The sequence below is a fragment of the Ctenopharyngodon idella genome, chromosome 22 (genome assembly GCF_019924925.1).
Source record: "Ctenopharyngodon idella isolate HZGC_01 chromosome 22, HZGC01, whole genome shotgun sequence".
NCBI classification, from domain to species: Eukaryota; Metazoa; Chordata; class Actinopteri; order Cypriniformes; family Xenocyprididae; genus Ctenopharyngodon; species Ctenopharyngodon idella.
Window position 1 is genome coordinate 18,015,157 of NC_067241.1, and position 16,146 is coordinate 18,031,302.

Genomic DNA, 16,146 nt, shown 5'->3' on the forward strand with positions numbered 1-16,146 from the left:
TTTGGTCACACTTTAGTTTAGGGTTCAATTCTCACTATTAACTATGACTTTTGCCTCAATAAACTCCTAATTACTGCTTATTAATAGTTAGCAAGGTAGTTGTTAAGTTTAGGATTAAGAATGTAGAATATGATCATGCAGAATAAAGCATTAATATGTGCTTTATAAGTATTAATAAACAGCCAATATTCTAGTTATATGCATGCTAATAAGCAACTAGTTAATAGTGAGAATTGGACCCTAAACTAAAGTGTTACCATGTGCTAGTGACATTATTTTCAGGCTATTTATTTTCATTTCAAGTAAAATACTCTAAAACTTTTTGGTTTCATTTTAGAGTGGAATATGACCTGGACTTGTCCTTGACAGGTTTCGTGAGACTCGTCCTCGTACAGGACCACAACACTGAAAAGCACACATGTATTCGCAATGAAACTTCAGTATGTACACAAACACACTAAACACACACTGGAGAACGTGTTTTAAATGTTATCGGTCTGCAGATGAACCTCCAGACAGTCTATAGCGAAGCATAAGGCCAGTGACGCAGAGGATGCTGGAGGTGATGTGTCTACTTCACAGGTCGGCCTGTGTGAATTTGTCTTTCAGACGGATGAACCGTGTCTCTGACCTCCTGACTGCAGAGATAAAGATTTCAGAGTGTCACGACTCTCTGTGTTGAGCTTTATGGGAGGAATCAGTCATACTGAAGCCCTCCAGACCTCTGAGGAACATCACAATCATGTTCAACTGTTTAGTGTAACGTAAAAATTTATTACAATGACTATTGGCCCGTTCACACCAAGGATGATAACTATAATGATAATGATAAAGATCGTTCTAAAAATCATTCTAAATATGAAAGAATAGCACCACAAATATTACGATAATAGCAGAAAGGAATGATATTTTAGAAAGATAATGCATGCTGCCCATACCGTATGCACTTATGCACCCCCATACCATCAGAGATGCTGGCTTTTGAACTGAACGCTGATAACACGCTGGAAGGTCTCCCTCCTCTTTAGCCCGGAGGACACAGCGTCCGTGATTTTCAACAAGAATGTCAAATTTGGACTCGTCTGACCATAGAACACTTTTCCACTTTGAAACAGTCCATTTTAAATGAGCCTTGGCCCACAGGACACGACGGCGCTTCTGGACCATGTTCACATATGGCTTCCTTTTTGCATGATAGAGCTTTAGTTGGCATCTGCAGATGGCACGGCGGATTGTGTTTACCAACACTGGTGTCTGGAAGTATTCCTGGGCCCATTTAGTAATGTCATTGACACAATCATGCCGATGAGTGATGCAGTGTCGTCTGAGGGCCTGAAGATCACGGGCATCCAATAAAGGTCTTCGGCCTTGTCCCTTACGCATAGAGATTTCTCCAGTTTCTCTGAATCTTTTGATGATGTTATGCACTGTAGATGATGAGATTTGCAAAGCCTTTGCAATTTGACATTGAGGAACATTTTTCCACAATCTTTTTATGCACTCTTTCACAGCTCTGCCCATCTTTACTTCTGAGAGACTCTGCCTCTCTATGACATCCCTTTTATAGCTAATCATGTTACAGACCTGATATCAATTATCTTAATTAGTTGCTAGATGTTCTCCCAGCTGAATCTTTTCAAAATTTCTTGCTTTTTCAGTCATTTGTTGCCCCCGTGCCAACTTTTTTGAGACCTGTAGCAGGCATCAAATTTGAAATGAGCTCATTTAGTGGATATAAGTGTACAATTTCTCCGTTTAAACATTTGTTATGTTATCTATGTTCTCTTGTGAATAAAATATTGGCTCATGTGATTTGAAAGTCTTTTAGTTTTCATTTTATTTAAACATTTCCAGAATTCGGGTTGTAAAAGAATACACAACTATAATGAGGAACGATTTCTTTGGAATCACTTTCAGAATGTTTTTTTCCAGCTGATAAAAGATAAAAACATTGACAGCCAATCAGAATCCATCCTGCTGTAACGAGCTCGAGCATTTAAAGTGACAGACAACATAAACTGAAACACGTGTTTTGAATAAATGAACGCTATCGTTCGTTGCTGTGGATGCTAATATAGTTATCACTATGGTTATCATTATTGGTGTGAATGGGCCTATATATGCGCGCAATAGTCGGTGTTGATGATGTTACCGGTGTTCAGCTTTGTAGTTATAAAAATAATTTAGTTCAGTTAGAAAACAGACACTACAATTAAAAACTATACATGTCTGCTTAATGCAGCGTGAGCTGAACAAGAGTCGCAGCACAGACCAGCAGCAGGAGTCAGATTTCATTTATCACGAGAGTGAGGAGCTGACTGACAAGACGATGGCGGAAGATTTTTGGATTTTTGCAGTATTTTGGATTTAAATCCAGAGCTAATAGGGAACCTGCAAAGGAATAGTTGTGTTTTTCTAGTTGTTGTGTATTTCATTAAGAATAATAACCCACCATTCAAGCAATTGCCGGCCTTGAATTGGCGCTAACAAATGTCTTGATTTAGATTAATGTGCACAGATGAATCTTTCACAGTAAGACCAGAAGCATACATTGAACTCAATTTGGACATTTTTTATTTCATGTTGACTTGTATTTTGTGCGTGCATTTTTCAGTATGAACCTTATTTACAATGCTGTGGTTATTCAGCACATACAGGAACACACGGATAAAGAGAGGGGCATGATGGGAGTTGAGACGCTCCAGCATTGATTATCCTGCAGCTCTTGCTGGGTTTGTTGATTAAATCAGTGTGCGGTCGGGAAAATCCAGCCGCATCTCTGTGTGTTTGGAGCTCGACACGCGTCCTGCTCAGGAGAAACTCCGAGTCCAATCAGACCGTGTTAAAAACACCTCCAACACCTCGTCCTGAAATAACACCCGAGTTGCTTTTCTGCTGGATGAACATTATAAAAGGTCAGAACTCAGCGTGTGGTCTCGCTGCGTGAGCTCTGCGCCTCAGGTGACGTCTGACTGAAGCTTTATGACACAAACAGCTCTAATGACCAGACATTATGATGCACACGACAGCTCTGGAAAGACTTGCTTTGATATTCATTGTGTAAATGAACGGCAGTATCTGTGTGTTTTTGATGAGGATGCAGTGTCTCAGTGATGCAGATCTTCTCTCTGGATTTAGTCGGCACTGTTAATCTCAGTTCTAGCAGAATCTCAAATATCAAACTGACTTTCTCCTGGTCAGACTCTTAAAATGGCATTCAGTGCATGTGAAGTGATGTAAAGTGATGCATTTTGGAAAGAAACAGAATATTCAGCAGTCAATCTGAAATATGTTCATGATGCTTTCATGGTGTTTGTTTAGTAATTAATTCAGCCCTTATGAAAAAAAAAGACCAAAAAAGGGTATATATAAATTATATATATATATATATATATATATGCAAATTTAAGTATAATTTAAATAATTCTAATTAAAATTAATTTATTTTTCTGCTAATATAGTATAATTTACTGATTTAATTCAGTCAGCGATTATAAAAAAAACCCCCAAAAAGATATAATTTGTTATATTAATTTGAATCATTATGAATTAAATGTTTAATTATTTTTTTGCTAATTTATATAATTCAATCAGCCATTATAAAAATATAATTTGTTATATTAATTTAAATTATTATTTAAATGTTTTTTTGCTAATTTAAATATAATGTAAATTATTATAATTAAAATTGAAATTATTTTATTTTTGCTAATATAAGTATAGTTTAATCATTTAATTCAATCAGCCATTATGAAAACAAAAAGGTATAATTTGTTACATAAATTTAAATCATTATGATTTAAATGTTTAATTATTTTATTATTTTGCTAATTTATATAATTCAGTCAGCCATTAAAAAAACAAAAAATCTAATTTGTTATATTAATTTAAATCATTATAATTTAAATGTTTAATTATTTTATTTTTTGCTAATTCATATAATTCAGTCAGCCATTATATATAAAACGTATAATTTGGTATATTAATTTAAATTATTATTATTTAAATGCTTAGTTACTTTATTTTTTGCTAATATAAGTATAATTCAGTCAATAATTATAAAGAAAACAAAAAAATATAATTTCTGCTAATTTAAATATAATATGTTAATATAAAAATGTATTTAAGTTAAATAATATAATTTAAATGATTATAATAACAATAAAAATTATTTTCTTTTAAATGACCAATTATATCCATGTTTGAATATTTCAATTTGATACTTTTTTCATGACGGTAGACTTCATGACTTCAAATTATTGAAGTACGTTTGTGATACTTTTATGGTTCTTGTTTTGTAATTTAGTCAGCAATTTTTCATGTTTAAGGTAAGCTAACTTTCTTCTATGTGTTTATTTTCTGTCTGTCATGACTTTGAGCGTGGTGTCTGTCTGACGTGTGCTGTGATTGGTGTTTTCTCACTGTCATTTGTGTCATTGGACACATTCGTTTCTGCTGCTTCGAGATGTTGGGTGGAATTACGTTCACTTGCGCTCGATTTCCAGCTGACATTTCTGCTTCCTATTTTTAGGCAGGCGTTCCATTTGCGCTCAGAACACACCTGTGATCGTGCGGCGCTGTGATATCACTGTCACTTCACCTCTGATCTCTGTCTTTCTCAGCAGGGTGCATCTGCTTTACAGCTCTGGCTCTGTTTGACAAACGTTTGTTCGATATTTTCTTCACACCGTCACAATGAAATATATTCACCTTCTTCCTTTGTATATTTTGACTAAAGTTTCATGCATTTTTGAGCTCTCATATTGTGAGGATTGTGTATTCTTATCATTACAGTGACTGCTGATCATTAAATCTGTTTTTGAGAGCATTTTAACATCCAAAGTAGGAGGATGCAAAAATAGGAACGAGGTGTCCGTCAAGCGAAGCTGCATTGCATCACAACTCACCACTGCCAGACTGGACAGCTTTGTTTATTTAAAATGAGAATATATATACATTTTTAAATCTCTAACTGTAAGAATGAGCAAAAGTAATGGTGGTTTTGCATCAGTCTAGCCGGATTGTAGTTGTTCTGAAGACATTGACATAAATCTGACGTTTGTGTTTATTGGTATAGGACCAGCAGGTTTAGGGTCCAGATTTTAATTCAGTTAGCCATTATGAAAAACAAAAAGTATAATTTGTTATATTAATTAATTTTTATTTGCTAACTTAAGTATAATTGAAATAATTATAATGTAAATGATTACATTATTGTATTTTTTTGCTAATATAAGTATGATTTAATATTTAAAGGGTTAGTTCACCCAAAAATAAAATTTCTGTCATTAATTACTCACCCTTATGTCGTTCCAAACCTGTAAGACCTTCGTTCATCAACACAAATTAAGATATTTTTGATAAAATCCGATGGCTCAGTGAGACCTCCATTGACAACAAGATAATTAACACTTTTCAATGTTATGAAGTGACGAGAATACTTTTTGTGTGCCAAAAAAACAAACAAAATAAGGACTTTATTCAACAATATCTAGTGATGGGTGATTTCAAAACACTGCTTCATGAAGCTTTGAAGCTTTACGAATCTAATGTTTTGAATCATTGGTTCGGAGCGCGTATCAAACTGCCAGAGTCACGTGATTTCAGTAAACCAGGCTTTGTTACGTCATAAGGTTTTGAAATTTCAATGGTTCACCACTGGGGGGCGTGACTGTTTGGTGGCAGTTTGATGCACGCTCTGAATCACTGATTCGAAACAAAAGATTCATAAAGCTTCGAAGCTTCATGAAGCAGTGTTTTGAAACTGGCTCGTCAAACTGTCAGTCAAACCTCGTAACTCCGCCCTGCCTCTATTGTGAATGAAGTGCCACACTCAGTTTGAAACGTCTCTGCTTGTTTGCAAAGCAATGGTAAACTGGTTGTTTGAATGGGTCATTGACGAATAAGGTTTTTAAAAGTGTAAAAAAACATAATGGAGATATTAAAGAGAATTAATTTTGAAGTTTTATTAAGTGTTAACAATGAGATTATGTGGTTTTTATAATCAATTACAATCATTTTATACAAGATGGACAAAATTTGTCACCAAAAAAGTCATTCAGTTTAACCAAAATTTCGGTTTTACCAAATGACACTTTTGGTTATACCAAATGACGATATTTTCAAACAATGCTAACAGGCTGATATCTAGCTAGCAAGGACAATCAAACATTTTATATTTAGTACAAGTTTTTAAAATATTACAACATTTTCCATGTTTTATAGCGGTTGTACCGAATGACCTGATGTTCCGAGTGAAAACATGAATTTTTCAAATAATTAAGAGAGAGTTAGTTACTTTGCTTCATGACCATGTGGTCCTTTGCAGGTGTCTGAATGATGTCACATCCTGTCACATGATACTGACCGCATGACTTGATCCAAAATGGTCCCTTTATATTGGTTACTCCGAATGACATCAATGAAATTCATTTTTTCTCATAACAAAGCAACGACTTCTACACATAATTTTAATACCATTTTGGACTGTGTTGATATATGATGTTATAAAATCATGCCAGAATAAAAAAATATATACATTTATTACATTTTAAGATATTTTAATCACAAATGAAATGGCTGTATTGGCCTTTGGACGGTTAAACCGAATGACATTTTGACACTTCAAAATCTTTAAAATACCTTTATATGTAGTAAAATATAATTAAAACCTTGTGGATTCAATAAAAGAGATCTAGTTGTACTACCTTACATACTTTGGATGTCATATCATTGTTTTTTATTATTAGTAAGGCTTTTGGACAAAAAAAAAAAAAAAAGACCCGTCACGTCATTGACCCGAATAAGAGTTTTCTTTACTCAAGAAACACACATTTGCCATTGATTCACAGCCAATACTGTCTTAAATAGCCTGAGCAAAGCATTTAATCTTTTATAACATGAGATTTTGGACAAATGACAGAAAAAACTGAGCCCACATATATGGAAAAGTGGTGTCAGAAATGTTAGTGAATTTATAGTTCACCCAGTGTGCATTGCTCAAAGTCACGCATAACAACTCATGTCTGTGTTCTTCAGTAACGTTGTATCAAAGTTGAGTATTTCTGTCATGTTTTAATCATATAATCCTGAGACTGTGTGAAACACACAGATGATCTCAGGTATTGTGCTCCTGCCTCGGGCCTATAGTTGAAAGTATAAAAACAAAACGCACTGTCATGCTTGTCATCACCAACTACTGAATAAATCCTCTGAACTCATTCCATTTTTCTGATTGTTTTCAAGCATTCATAGTTTGGTTTGTGGATATTTGGATATATATTTTCATGCATCAGTGCTGGTTATTGAAAAGGCTGGTGTGTTTATTGTCTGAACGAGTGGACTGCACACAACACATCTCTCTGTAAGATTAAGGACCCTGAGCATGAAATCAGGCCTTTATTTTCTCTAATACAGAAATATGACAAAAAAAAAGAAATTCAGGTTAAACCACATTCAAGGAGGTCAGATTCAATCCAGTTAGATTTGAACAATTCAAAGAGAGGTGGACTGCGACTGTGAAATTATTTTTGCTCTGTACTAAAGTAAACGAAATTTTTAAAGTATTTGTATATCAGAGCCTGTTTTACTCTAAATATCTTTTTACTCACTACATTTCAATAAAACATTTCTTTCCTTGCTGTTTCTAAATAGAGATGTGAAGCAGTCGTTCTTTCGAGTCGATTCTTTTCAGTGAATCGTTTAGGGAAACGGACTGAACGATTCACTCGCCATTCGGACCGGGCTGCGTTTCTCAAAATCATTCGGTAAGTAATGATTAGAAACGATTAGAACTATTTGTCTTTACAATATAATTTTTGTTACGATGCTTTTGGGAAACACACCCATGATCTGTTTGATTCACTGAATCGATTCACTGACTCTATACTGTCGGTGTTTGCCGCTGTGGTGAGAAATCGAGTCCCCCCAGGAATCGGGTCTCCTTTAGGACCCCGAGTGATCCCATTGGTTCAACGTGGGTAGTATTTTTAGCGTTAGTGTTTTTTAGTTAACTTATGTACTAGCATAGCATACATCTACCCAATTAGCCTGCTAGCTTAGCTTATATTATATTAGGTAAGTTTCCGATTTGTTTTATTATGTAATACATAGGCATTAATATTATATTTCAAGCATGTTGTTTGTGCACTTAATGTAATAAACATCATTCAGTAGTGAAATAGGTTATAATTAATCAAGACATCACGATGACAACTTTTGATCAGGCATTACTGCCTGGGTGCTAAAGGAGACCCGATTCCTATGGGGGACTCGATTTCCCATGACACCGGTCTTCAGTGAATGGCTGAATGTAGAATAGCATACTATCATAATACTTTTACTGTTTTTCCTCCATATACTTATAAATCTTTTTATAGCTTAAATAGTAAGAGTAGTCCAATCTGAATTCTGATTCGAAAACAAAAGATTCGTACATGTTTCGAAGCTTCATGAAGCATTGTTTTGAAAGCACCCATCACTAACTAAAAGAGTTCGGGTTTTAATAACCATACTTTAGTAATATCATGAAAGAGATAGCCTACTTAAAAGAAAGTTAGGCTATGTTTTATCTGTACTGTACTTCAGGTACAGGCTTTGTTTACTCCTGATACCAGAATCAGTCAGATTCATAAAGACATTTTCATCGGTCTTATGATTAGGGCTGGGCGGTTTTTCCGATTTTTTCGATTCAATTCGAATTTATGTTTTGCCTTGATTTTATTATTTTTTGAATCGAGAAATCGCGATTTTCAATAAAAATGTTAGCAAGCGTTCAATTAGACATGTTGACAATACAGCAATGATAACCGTATTAGGAGAAGGAAATGATCCGACCTCACGATGGCGCCGGCGCGCCTGATTAACCGCTCTCATGTGACGCTCTATGACCGGAGAACACATCACTAGCTATTCTTAAGCGGCTGTTCATTCAGAAATCCGTTATTGCGTTATAAAAATGAGAGGCAGGCAGTGGAATGAGAAAAAAGTGCAAAGTTATTAAACGTGAGTTGAGCTTTTTTTTTTTTTAACTTGACCGCCGTTTTTTTTTAGAATGCCGTTTCATGGGTGAGACGCTGCAAAAGACGCGAGACAAGTGCAACACCTAAACATGTCCGCCAAACATAGAAACAATAGTAGAAAAAGCGCAATGGAATGCAAACAACTGTAAACCTGTTTGATATTTCATGTTTGCATGATGGTGACAGGCTGAAAGCTGCTGTTGTTTTCTGTTTTTACAAAGCATTTGCTGTTAATAATAGCCTATTACTGGTGTTATTTATTGCTATTTTTGGCTAAGAAATATTAAGCATTTTCTTATTTTATATTATTTCTGAGTAGGATGTGTTTAAGATAAATTTGTAAAACATTTGTCTTTATATTTCAGGCATATTTCTGCAAAGATATTTAACAAATTGTTTTACATTTACACCATGTTGATCACTTCATGTGTGGTGCACTTGGAGTGGAACTTTTTTTTAACCAGATTGTTAATAAAGAGAATGTTACTTAAATCATATTGTAGTTAAGTTAAGGTGACTAGTTAAACAGTTAAAAATAATAATAAAATAAATCGAAATCGTGAATCGGTCAATCGTTCTGAAAAATCGAGATTTTATTTTTTTGCCATATCGCCCAGCCCTACTCATGATTTATTCAACTAGGATTGTTCATAAACCAAGTATTAAATGTTTAAACTCTGAAAGATTCTCTGCAGTTTTCTCAAACGTCAATCATTGTTTTAAGGTTTATTGAGTGCTTTACGGCCCCTGTGCTGCACACAACAGCAGACGGCGTTTGAGATTGAAGTTCTCTCAGAAACTGTTTATACAGAGATCCCTCCAAAGAAAAGAAGAGCTGCCGAATCCTGTGGGAATTGTGAATGCTGGACAAATTCAGTGCGCAGAAGCTCCCCATGATGCCGCAGTTAAGCAGACCCAGCAGCCCGCCGATCGATCGCTTATAAATTGTTGATCAATGGCTGTGTTCTGACTCTCTCTCAAACGATCTGGACTGATTCTCGTGAGACGGCGCCTCAATAAAGCAGAGAGAGGCGCTGCATCTGAATCAGAGACCTGAGACGCATGAGCAAATCTCCGGCTTTCCCTCTCTCTCTCTGTGATGTCGCAGCGCTCTGAAAGGCCCGTTACCACCATCAGCGCCGGGTAATGTAGAAAGACGAGGGCTGTCTGGAGCAATCTCAAAGCTCTCAGCTCTTTTTACACAGAAAGAGAGACTAATGGAGACGCTCAATGAGATCAAGAGAGAGAGGGAGACTAAAGACTACACTTAAAAACACAGAGAAAGAAAGTTAGATGGGATGAAGTGACAGGAAAATAGAGGTTAAACGAGAGAGAGAGAGAGAGAGCTGGATAAGTGGCTAAAAGAAAAAAAAACGAATTAGATTCATATTGAATGTTCAAAATTTTATATAATATTATTTATAAATAAATGAATAAATCTGGTCTCACTTGAGCCATATAATAATCAATTATATATATATATATATATATATATATATATATATATATATATATGGAATAGTTCAGTAATGTAAAAGAAAAACTGGATGGAATTTTATAATATTAAATAGAAAATCAATAATATATATAAAACATGTTTTATATATATTTAAATGATATATACAGTGGCAAGAAAAAGTATGTGAACCCCTTGCAGAATCTGTGAAAATGTGCAAAATTTTAACAAAATAAGAGAGATCATACAAAATGCATGTTATTTTTTATTTAGTACTGTCCTGAGTAAGATATTTTACATAAAAGATGTTTACATATAATCCAAAAGACAAAAAAATAGCTGAATTTATTAAAATAACCCCATTCATAAGTATGTGAACCATTGATTCTTAACACTGTGTGTGGTTACCTGGATGATCTACAACTGTTTGTTTGTTTTGTGATGGTTGTTCATGAGTCTCTTGTTTGTTCTGAGCAGTTAAACTGAGCTCTGTTCTTCAGAAAAATCCTCCAGGTCCTGCAGATTCTTCAGATTTCCACCATCTTTTGCATATTTGAACCCTTTCCAGCAGTGACTGAATGATTTTGAGATCCTTCTTTTCACACTGAGAACAACTGAGGGACTCAAACACAACTATTAAAAAAGGTTCAAACATTCACTGATGCTCCAGAAGGAAACACGATGCATTAAGAGTCGGGGGGTGAAAACTTTTGAACAGGATGAAGAGGTCCAAATTTTTCTTATTTCGCGTGAATATCATTTTTTTTCATTTAGTACTGCCCTTCGGAAGCAACAGAAGATACTTGCATGTTTCCCGGAAGACAAATTAAATACAATTTACCTTGATCTTCAAATTCCAAATGTTTTCACCCCCCGTCTATTAATGCATCATGTTTCCTTCTGAAGCATCAGTGAATGTTTGAACCTTTTTTAATAGTTGTGTTTGAGTCCCTCAGTTGTCCTCAGTGTGAAAAGACGGATCTCAAAATCATTCAGTCACTGCTGGAAAGGGTTCAAATATGCAAAAAATGCAAAAAATCCTGAAGAATCTGCAGGACCTGGAGGATTTTTCTGAAGAACAGAGCTCAGTTTAACTGCTCAGAACAAACAAGAGACTCATGAACAACCATCACAAAACAAAAAAACAGTCGTGGATCATCCAGGTAACCACACACAGTATTAAGAATCAATGGTTCACATACTTATGAATGGGGTTATTTTAATAAATTCAGCTATTTTTTTTGTCTTGTTGATTATATGTAAACATCTTTTATGTAAAATATCTTACTCAGGACAGTACTAAATAAAAAATAACATGCATTTTGTATTATATCCCTTATTTTGTTAAAATTATTAACATTTTCACAGATTCTGCAAGTGGTTCACAAACTTTTTCTTGCCACTGATATATATTATTGCTTATATATATAATATTGTATACAAAATTTAACATTGGCTAAAAAATATATATATTTTATATAATTGATTATTATATATAATATTGTATTAAATAAACATTGGCTATATATAAATATAAAAAATAAAAAATATACATAAAATGTTTTATATATATTTAAGAAGATTTTATATACATTTTATGTAATTAATTATATAATGTATAAAATGTAATGTTGGCATATATATATATATATATATATATATATATAAAATCAATAATATACATAACATGTTTTATATATATTTAAAAAAATATATAATACATTTTATATAATTGTATATAATATTTATATAATATACATAAAATATGTTTTATATATATTTAGAAATATATATATATATATATACATATTATTGCTTATATAATTGATTTTTTTTTACATTGGATATACAGTATACATATATATATATATATATATATATATATTGTTTCATATCTGAGATGTTTCTTGGATATATATATATATTGTTTCATATCTGAGATGTTTCTTGGATATATATATATATATATATATATATATACACGTCAAATTCCTGTTCAAAACCCTCGAATCAAGACTAATCAAGAAGTGGTTCATCAGAAGAGAGAAATGGACAGTCACGTCACACCTGAAAATATGAGCACTCAGTTCAGTTTTCTCATGAAAAGATGAAAGTGTATTAAATGCATCAGCTGCATCTAAATCCAGCAAAAAATACACTTCAATGAAAGAGCCAGAACGGTGAGAATCAATGTGAAACGCTCTTAAGGTTTGGGAAGAGGTGAAACAAATTCATCAAATAATGTTTGGTAAGTGGTTTCGTTCTGCGGGCGGCAATTTATCATCGTTACTGGGCGAATCAGGAGGGAAGGGAATCAAGGTAATTGGGGTGGAACGCTGACAAGACTGCTGGCTTTAAAAACACCTCCAACCCAGAGACTGTTATTCCCTCCTGACAGCAGGCAAACTTTGTTCCTCTGCTGGATTCACTTTGCTTGAGTATAAATTCAATCTGCTTTTCAAGTAAATGTTTCATTTGTGCAGGAAAAGTAAAACTGCTACTCCATTTACAGGTGTGTATGAAATCATAAATGACATCAGTTTCATATCTCAAGATGTTTCTCAATGAGATTAAATAGAGCACAATCCAAGACTTTTGCTTCTCAGATGTTTTTCCTGATAAAAATGTTTCTCCTTTAGAGTTTCAGAAGAGATGTCAACAGAGATTTGCCAGCAGTTTGAAGTCTGCAATCAAAGGTCAGAGATCTCAGTATGAGCTCAATCATTTCTGATTAGATTCCAGACCAAATGAAAGTTAATATTTTATTCAGCAAGGATGCATTAAATTGATCAAAAGTGACATAAAGACATTTAGAATGATTTCTGAAGGATCATGTGACACTGAAGACTGGAGTAATGATGCTGAAAATTCAGATTTGATCACAGGAATAAATTAAATTTTACTATAAATTCACATAGAAAACAGCTATTTTAAATTGTAAAAATATTTCACAATTTTTACTGTATTTTTGATCAAATAAATGCAGCATTGGTGAGCAGAAGAAACTTCTTTCAAACTTATTAAACATTTGAACGGTAGCGTATAAACACAAACACATTTGATCTTTGAAAAACGGACACAAAGTCATCAGATATGAGACACAGGTCTTGTATTTCAGATGTGTATCAGTAGATGTTAGATGTCACATGTTCTGTGAGGATGGTTTATCACTCATCTTTAATAAAGGCACTGAAATTGGAGGTCCTCTCTGCAAGCGTATAAACAACCTTCCAGTAACCTTCCTGCTGTTCTCTGACTCGTGTTGTGCTTGTGTCTGAGCTGTAGGGGCCGCTGTGAAAACGGCATGCTGGGAAACTACAGCCACACGGCAGCTCCAAACAACATCAGTGTCGGATCTGGAAAATAAAGTCAAACAGCATCTGACAGGAAGAAACTGTTCACAGATCAGTGAGTGTATCTCTTCATTGACATGATAAACAGATTAATGCTGCGTCCCTATTTACACACTTCTACTGTCCTAAAATACAAACACGTCATTAAATTGCATCTTGATACCACAGGCTGATTTGTTGCATGCTATTTGCATGTAAACGTTAACATCGACTAAACTCATTACCTTAAAATGTTTTATTTTACTGTGGCAGCTTTGGCCTCTCATTACTCCCATTTTTATACAACTAAAGTAAAAAATGAAGCATCATGAGCTCTTCTTCAGTAATGCATGTGATTGTGGGTGATATTACCTTAAAATGCCTGCGGTTTGAAAATCTGACAGAAATGGTGAACCATCTGGGCACATAATATCTTCAATATATTATGATTTGGGATGAAATAACCCTAATTTTACATACTATTTGGCATATTATGTGTATTGGGATGCAGCCTCTGTGATATTTCCTAGTATGGAAAGACTCTTTGTTTCCACATTGTTCTTCAACTACATATTTAAAACACATAGTGTGACTCCATCTACTTTTACTTACTTTTACTAAGAGCCACCAGAATGAATCAGGCACTGGTAAAACATCCACTGTAATATTTATGTTGCTGAAATTTATTCTGTCAGAAAACAAAGCTATTTTTATGTGAGGCAGGGGTTTCCAATCTTTTTTGTCAGCTGAACCCCATTAGACATAAAATATTAAGACATGAAGTACTGCCTGAGATCTTTAGTTAATATATCATTAATTTAACAACACATTTACGTTCATGATTCTCCAATGACAATAAATGGTCACATGACATGCAAGAAAACAGATAAAATATTGAATTTTAGAATTTTTAAATGAAATTATTATTAGTTTTAACTCTAATTGTACTGTTGTACAAAATTGAATGTTTGATAATAATTGTAACAATCATTTTATTTGACAACAAAACAAGTTACAGTTATGTTAGACATTGTTAAACAATTGTGCAATTAATTAGACAAATTAACCATGTAATTGATTATATATATATATATATATATATATATATATATATATATAAATATAAATCGTGTGCCGATTAATTAATCGCACATCAAATTTGGCTGAGAAATTTCCCCCAAAAGATAAAGTCATTATTGTGTTAAATGAGAAAACCATTAAATAGACATTACAAAAAGTAGCTTTAGAAATATTGTATTTGATTCAACATAGAATTTATTACACATACATTTTTATTTAGATATTTAGAATTGGTATTTGATATATTTACAGACCAAAACGGTTACCAACATTCTTCAAAATATCTTTTATGTTTCGCTTAAAAAAAAAAAAGAGAGAAAAAGAAAGTCATACAGGTTTTAAACGACACGAGTGAGAGTAAATGTAAATAAACAGAATTTTCATTTTTGGGCAGACTATCCCCAAAATATGAAATAATTTTTTAATGAAGTGATACTATAAATAAGAAACTAACACTGCCAGTAGGTAGCGGTAAATGTCTAAATGAGTAAATCATTGAGTCACTGATTAATTCGATTCGTTCAAACGGCTGATTCATTCAGGAATTAAGTAAATGGTTCTCTTTATGAATGAGTCATTGAATCATTGATTCACCCGATTGATTCGCTCAAAACGCGGATTCATTCAGAAACAAAACACTGCTGTGTGTTGCTCAGAGACTCACAACAGTTCTGGCTTTATAGGTAATATTTTAGTAAAAACAGACAAAATTGTGTCGAAAATATAACCCAATATTAACTTCTTAGTTATTGAACTGTTGTATAAATTCAATATGACATTTGAACCCATGCTATTCGGAACAAAACAGCACTCATTTGATATTGCTTAAATATATCATATGATATAAATATCAAAAAATCATACAGCGGCATTTTCGCCTTGATATCTTGATACACACACACATTTCTTGAGTGTAGATGAGCTTGCAGCTGACAGACGTGCACTAAACGCCATAAAACTCTCTTGGTTTCACAGGGTCTTTAAAGTGATTTACAAGTGATTATCAAGGCTTTATGATGGTGTTAGACAGATAATCTGGGCTCAGTCTCCGCTACCGAAAGAAAGAGGAAAAGAACAAATCGTTGTTTACCGGCAGAATCCATTCAGTGACCATGGCAACCTCATTCCCACCAAACAACTGACCTAATGTAGAGGTCAAATGGTCTGTGCTCGGCACGGCATTACATCAGCACAGAATTTTCAATCTTCTCCACGAGCAGACGGATTCCAATGTGCCGAAACGGAACACGGAACTCGT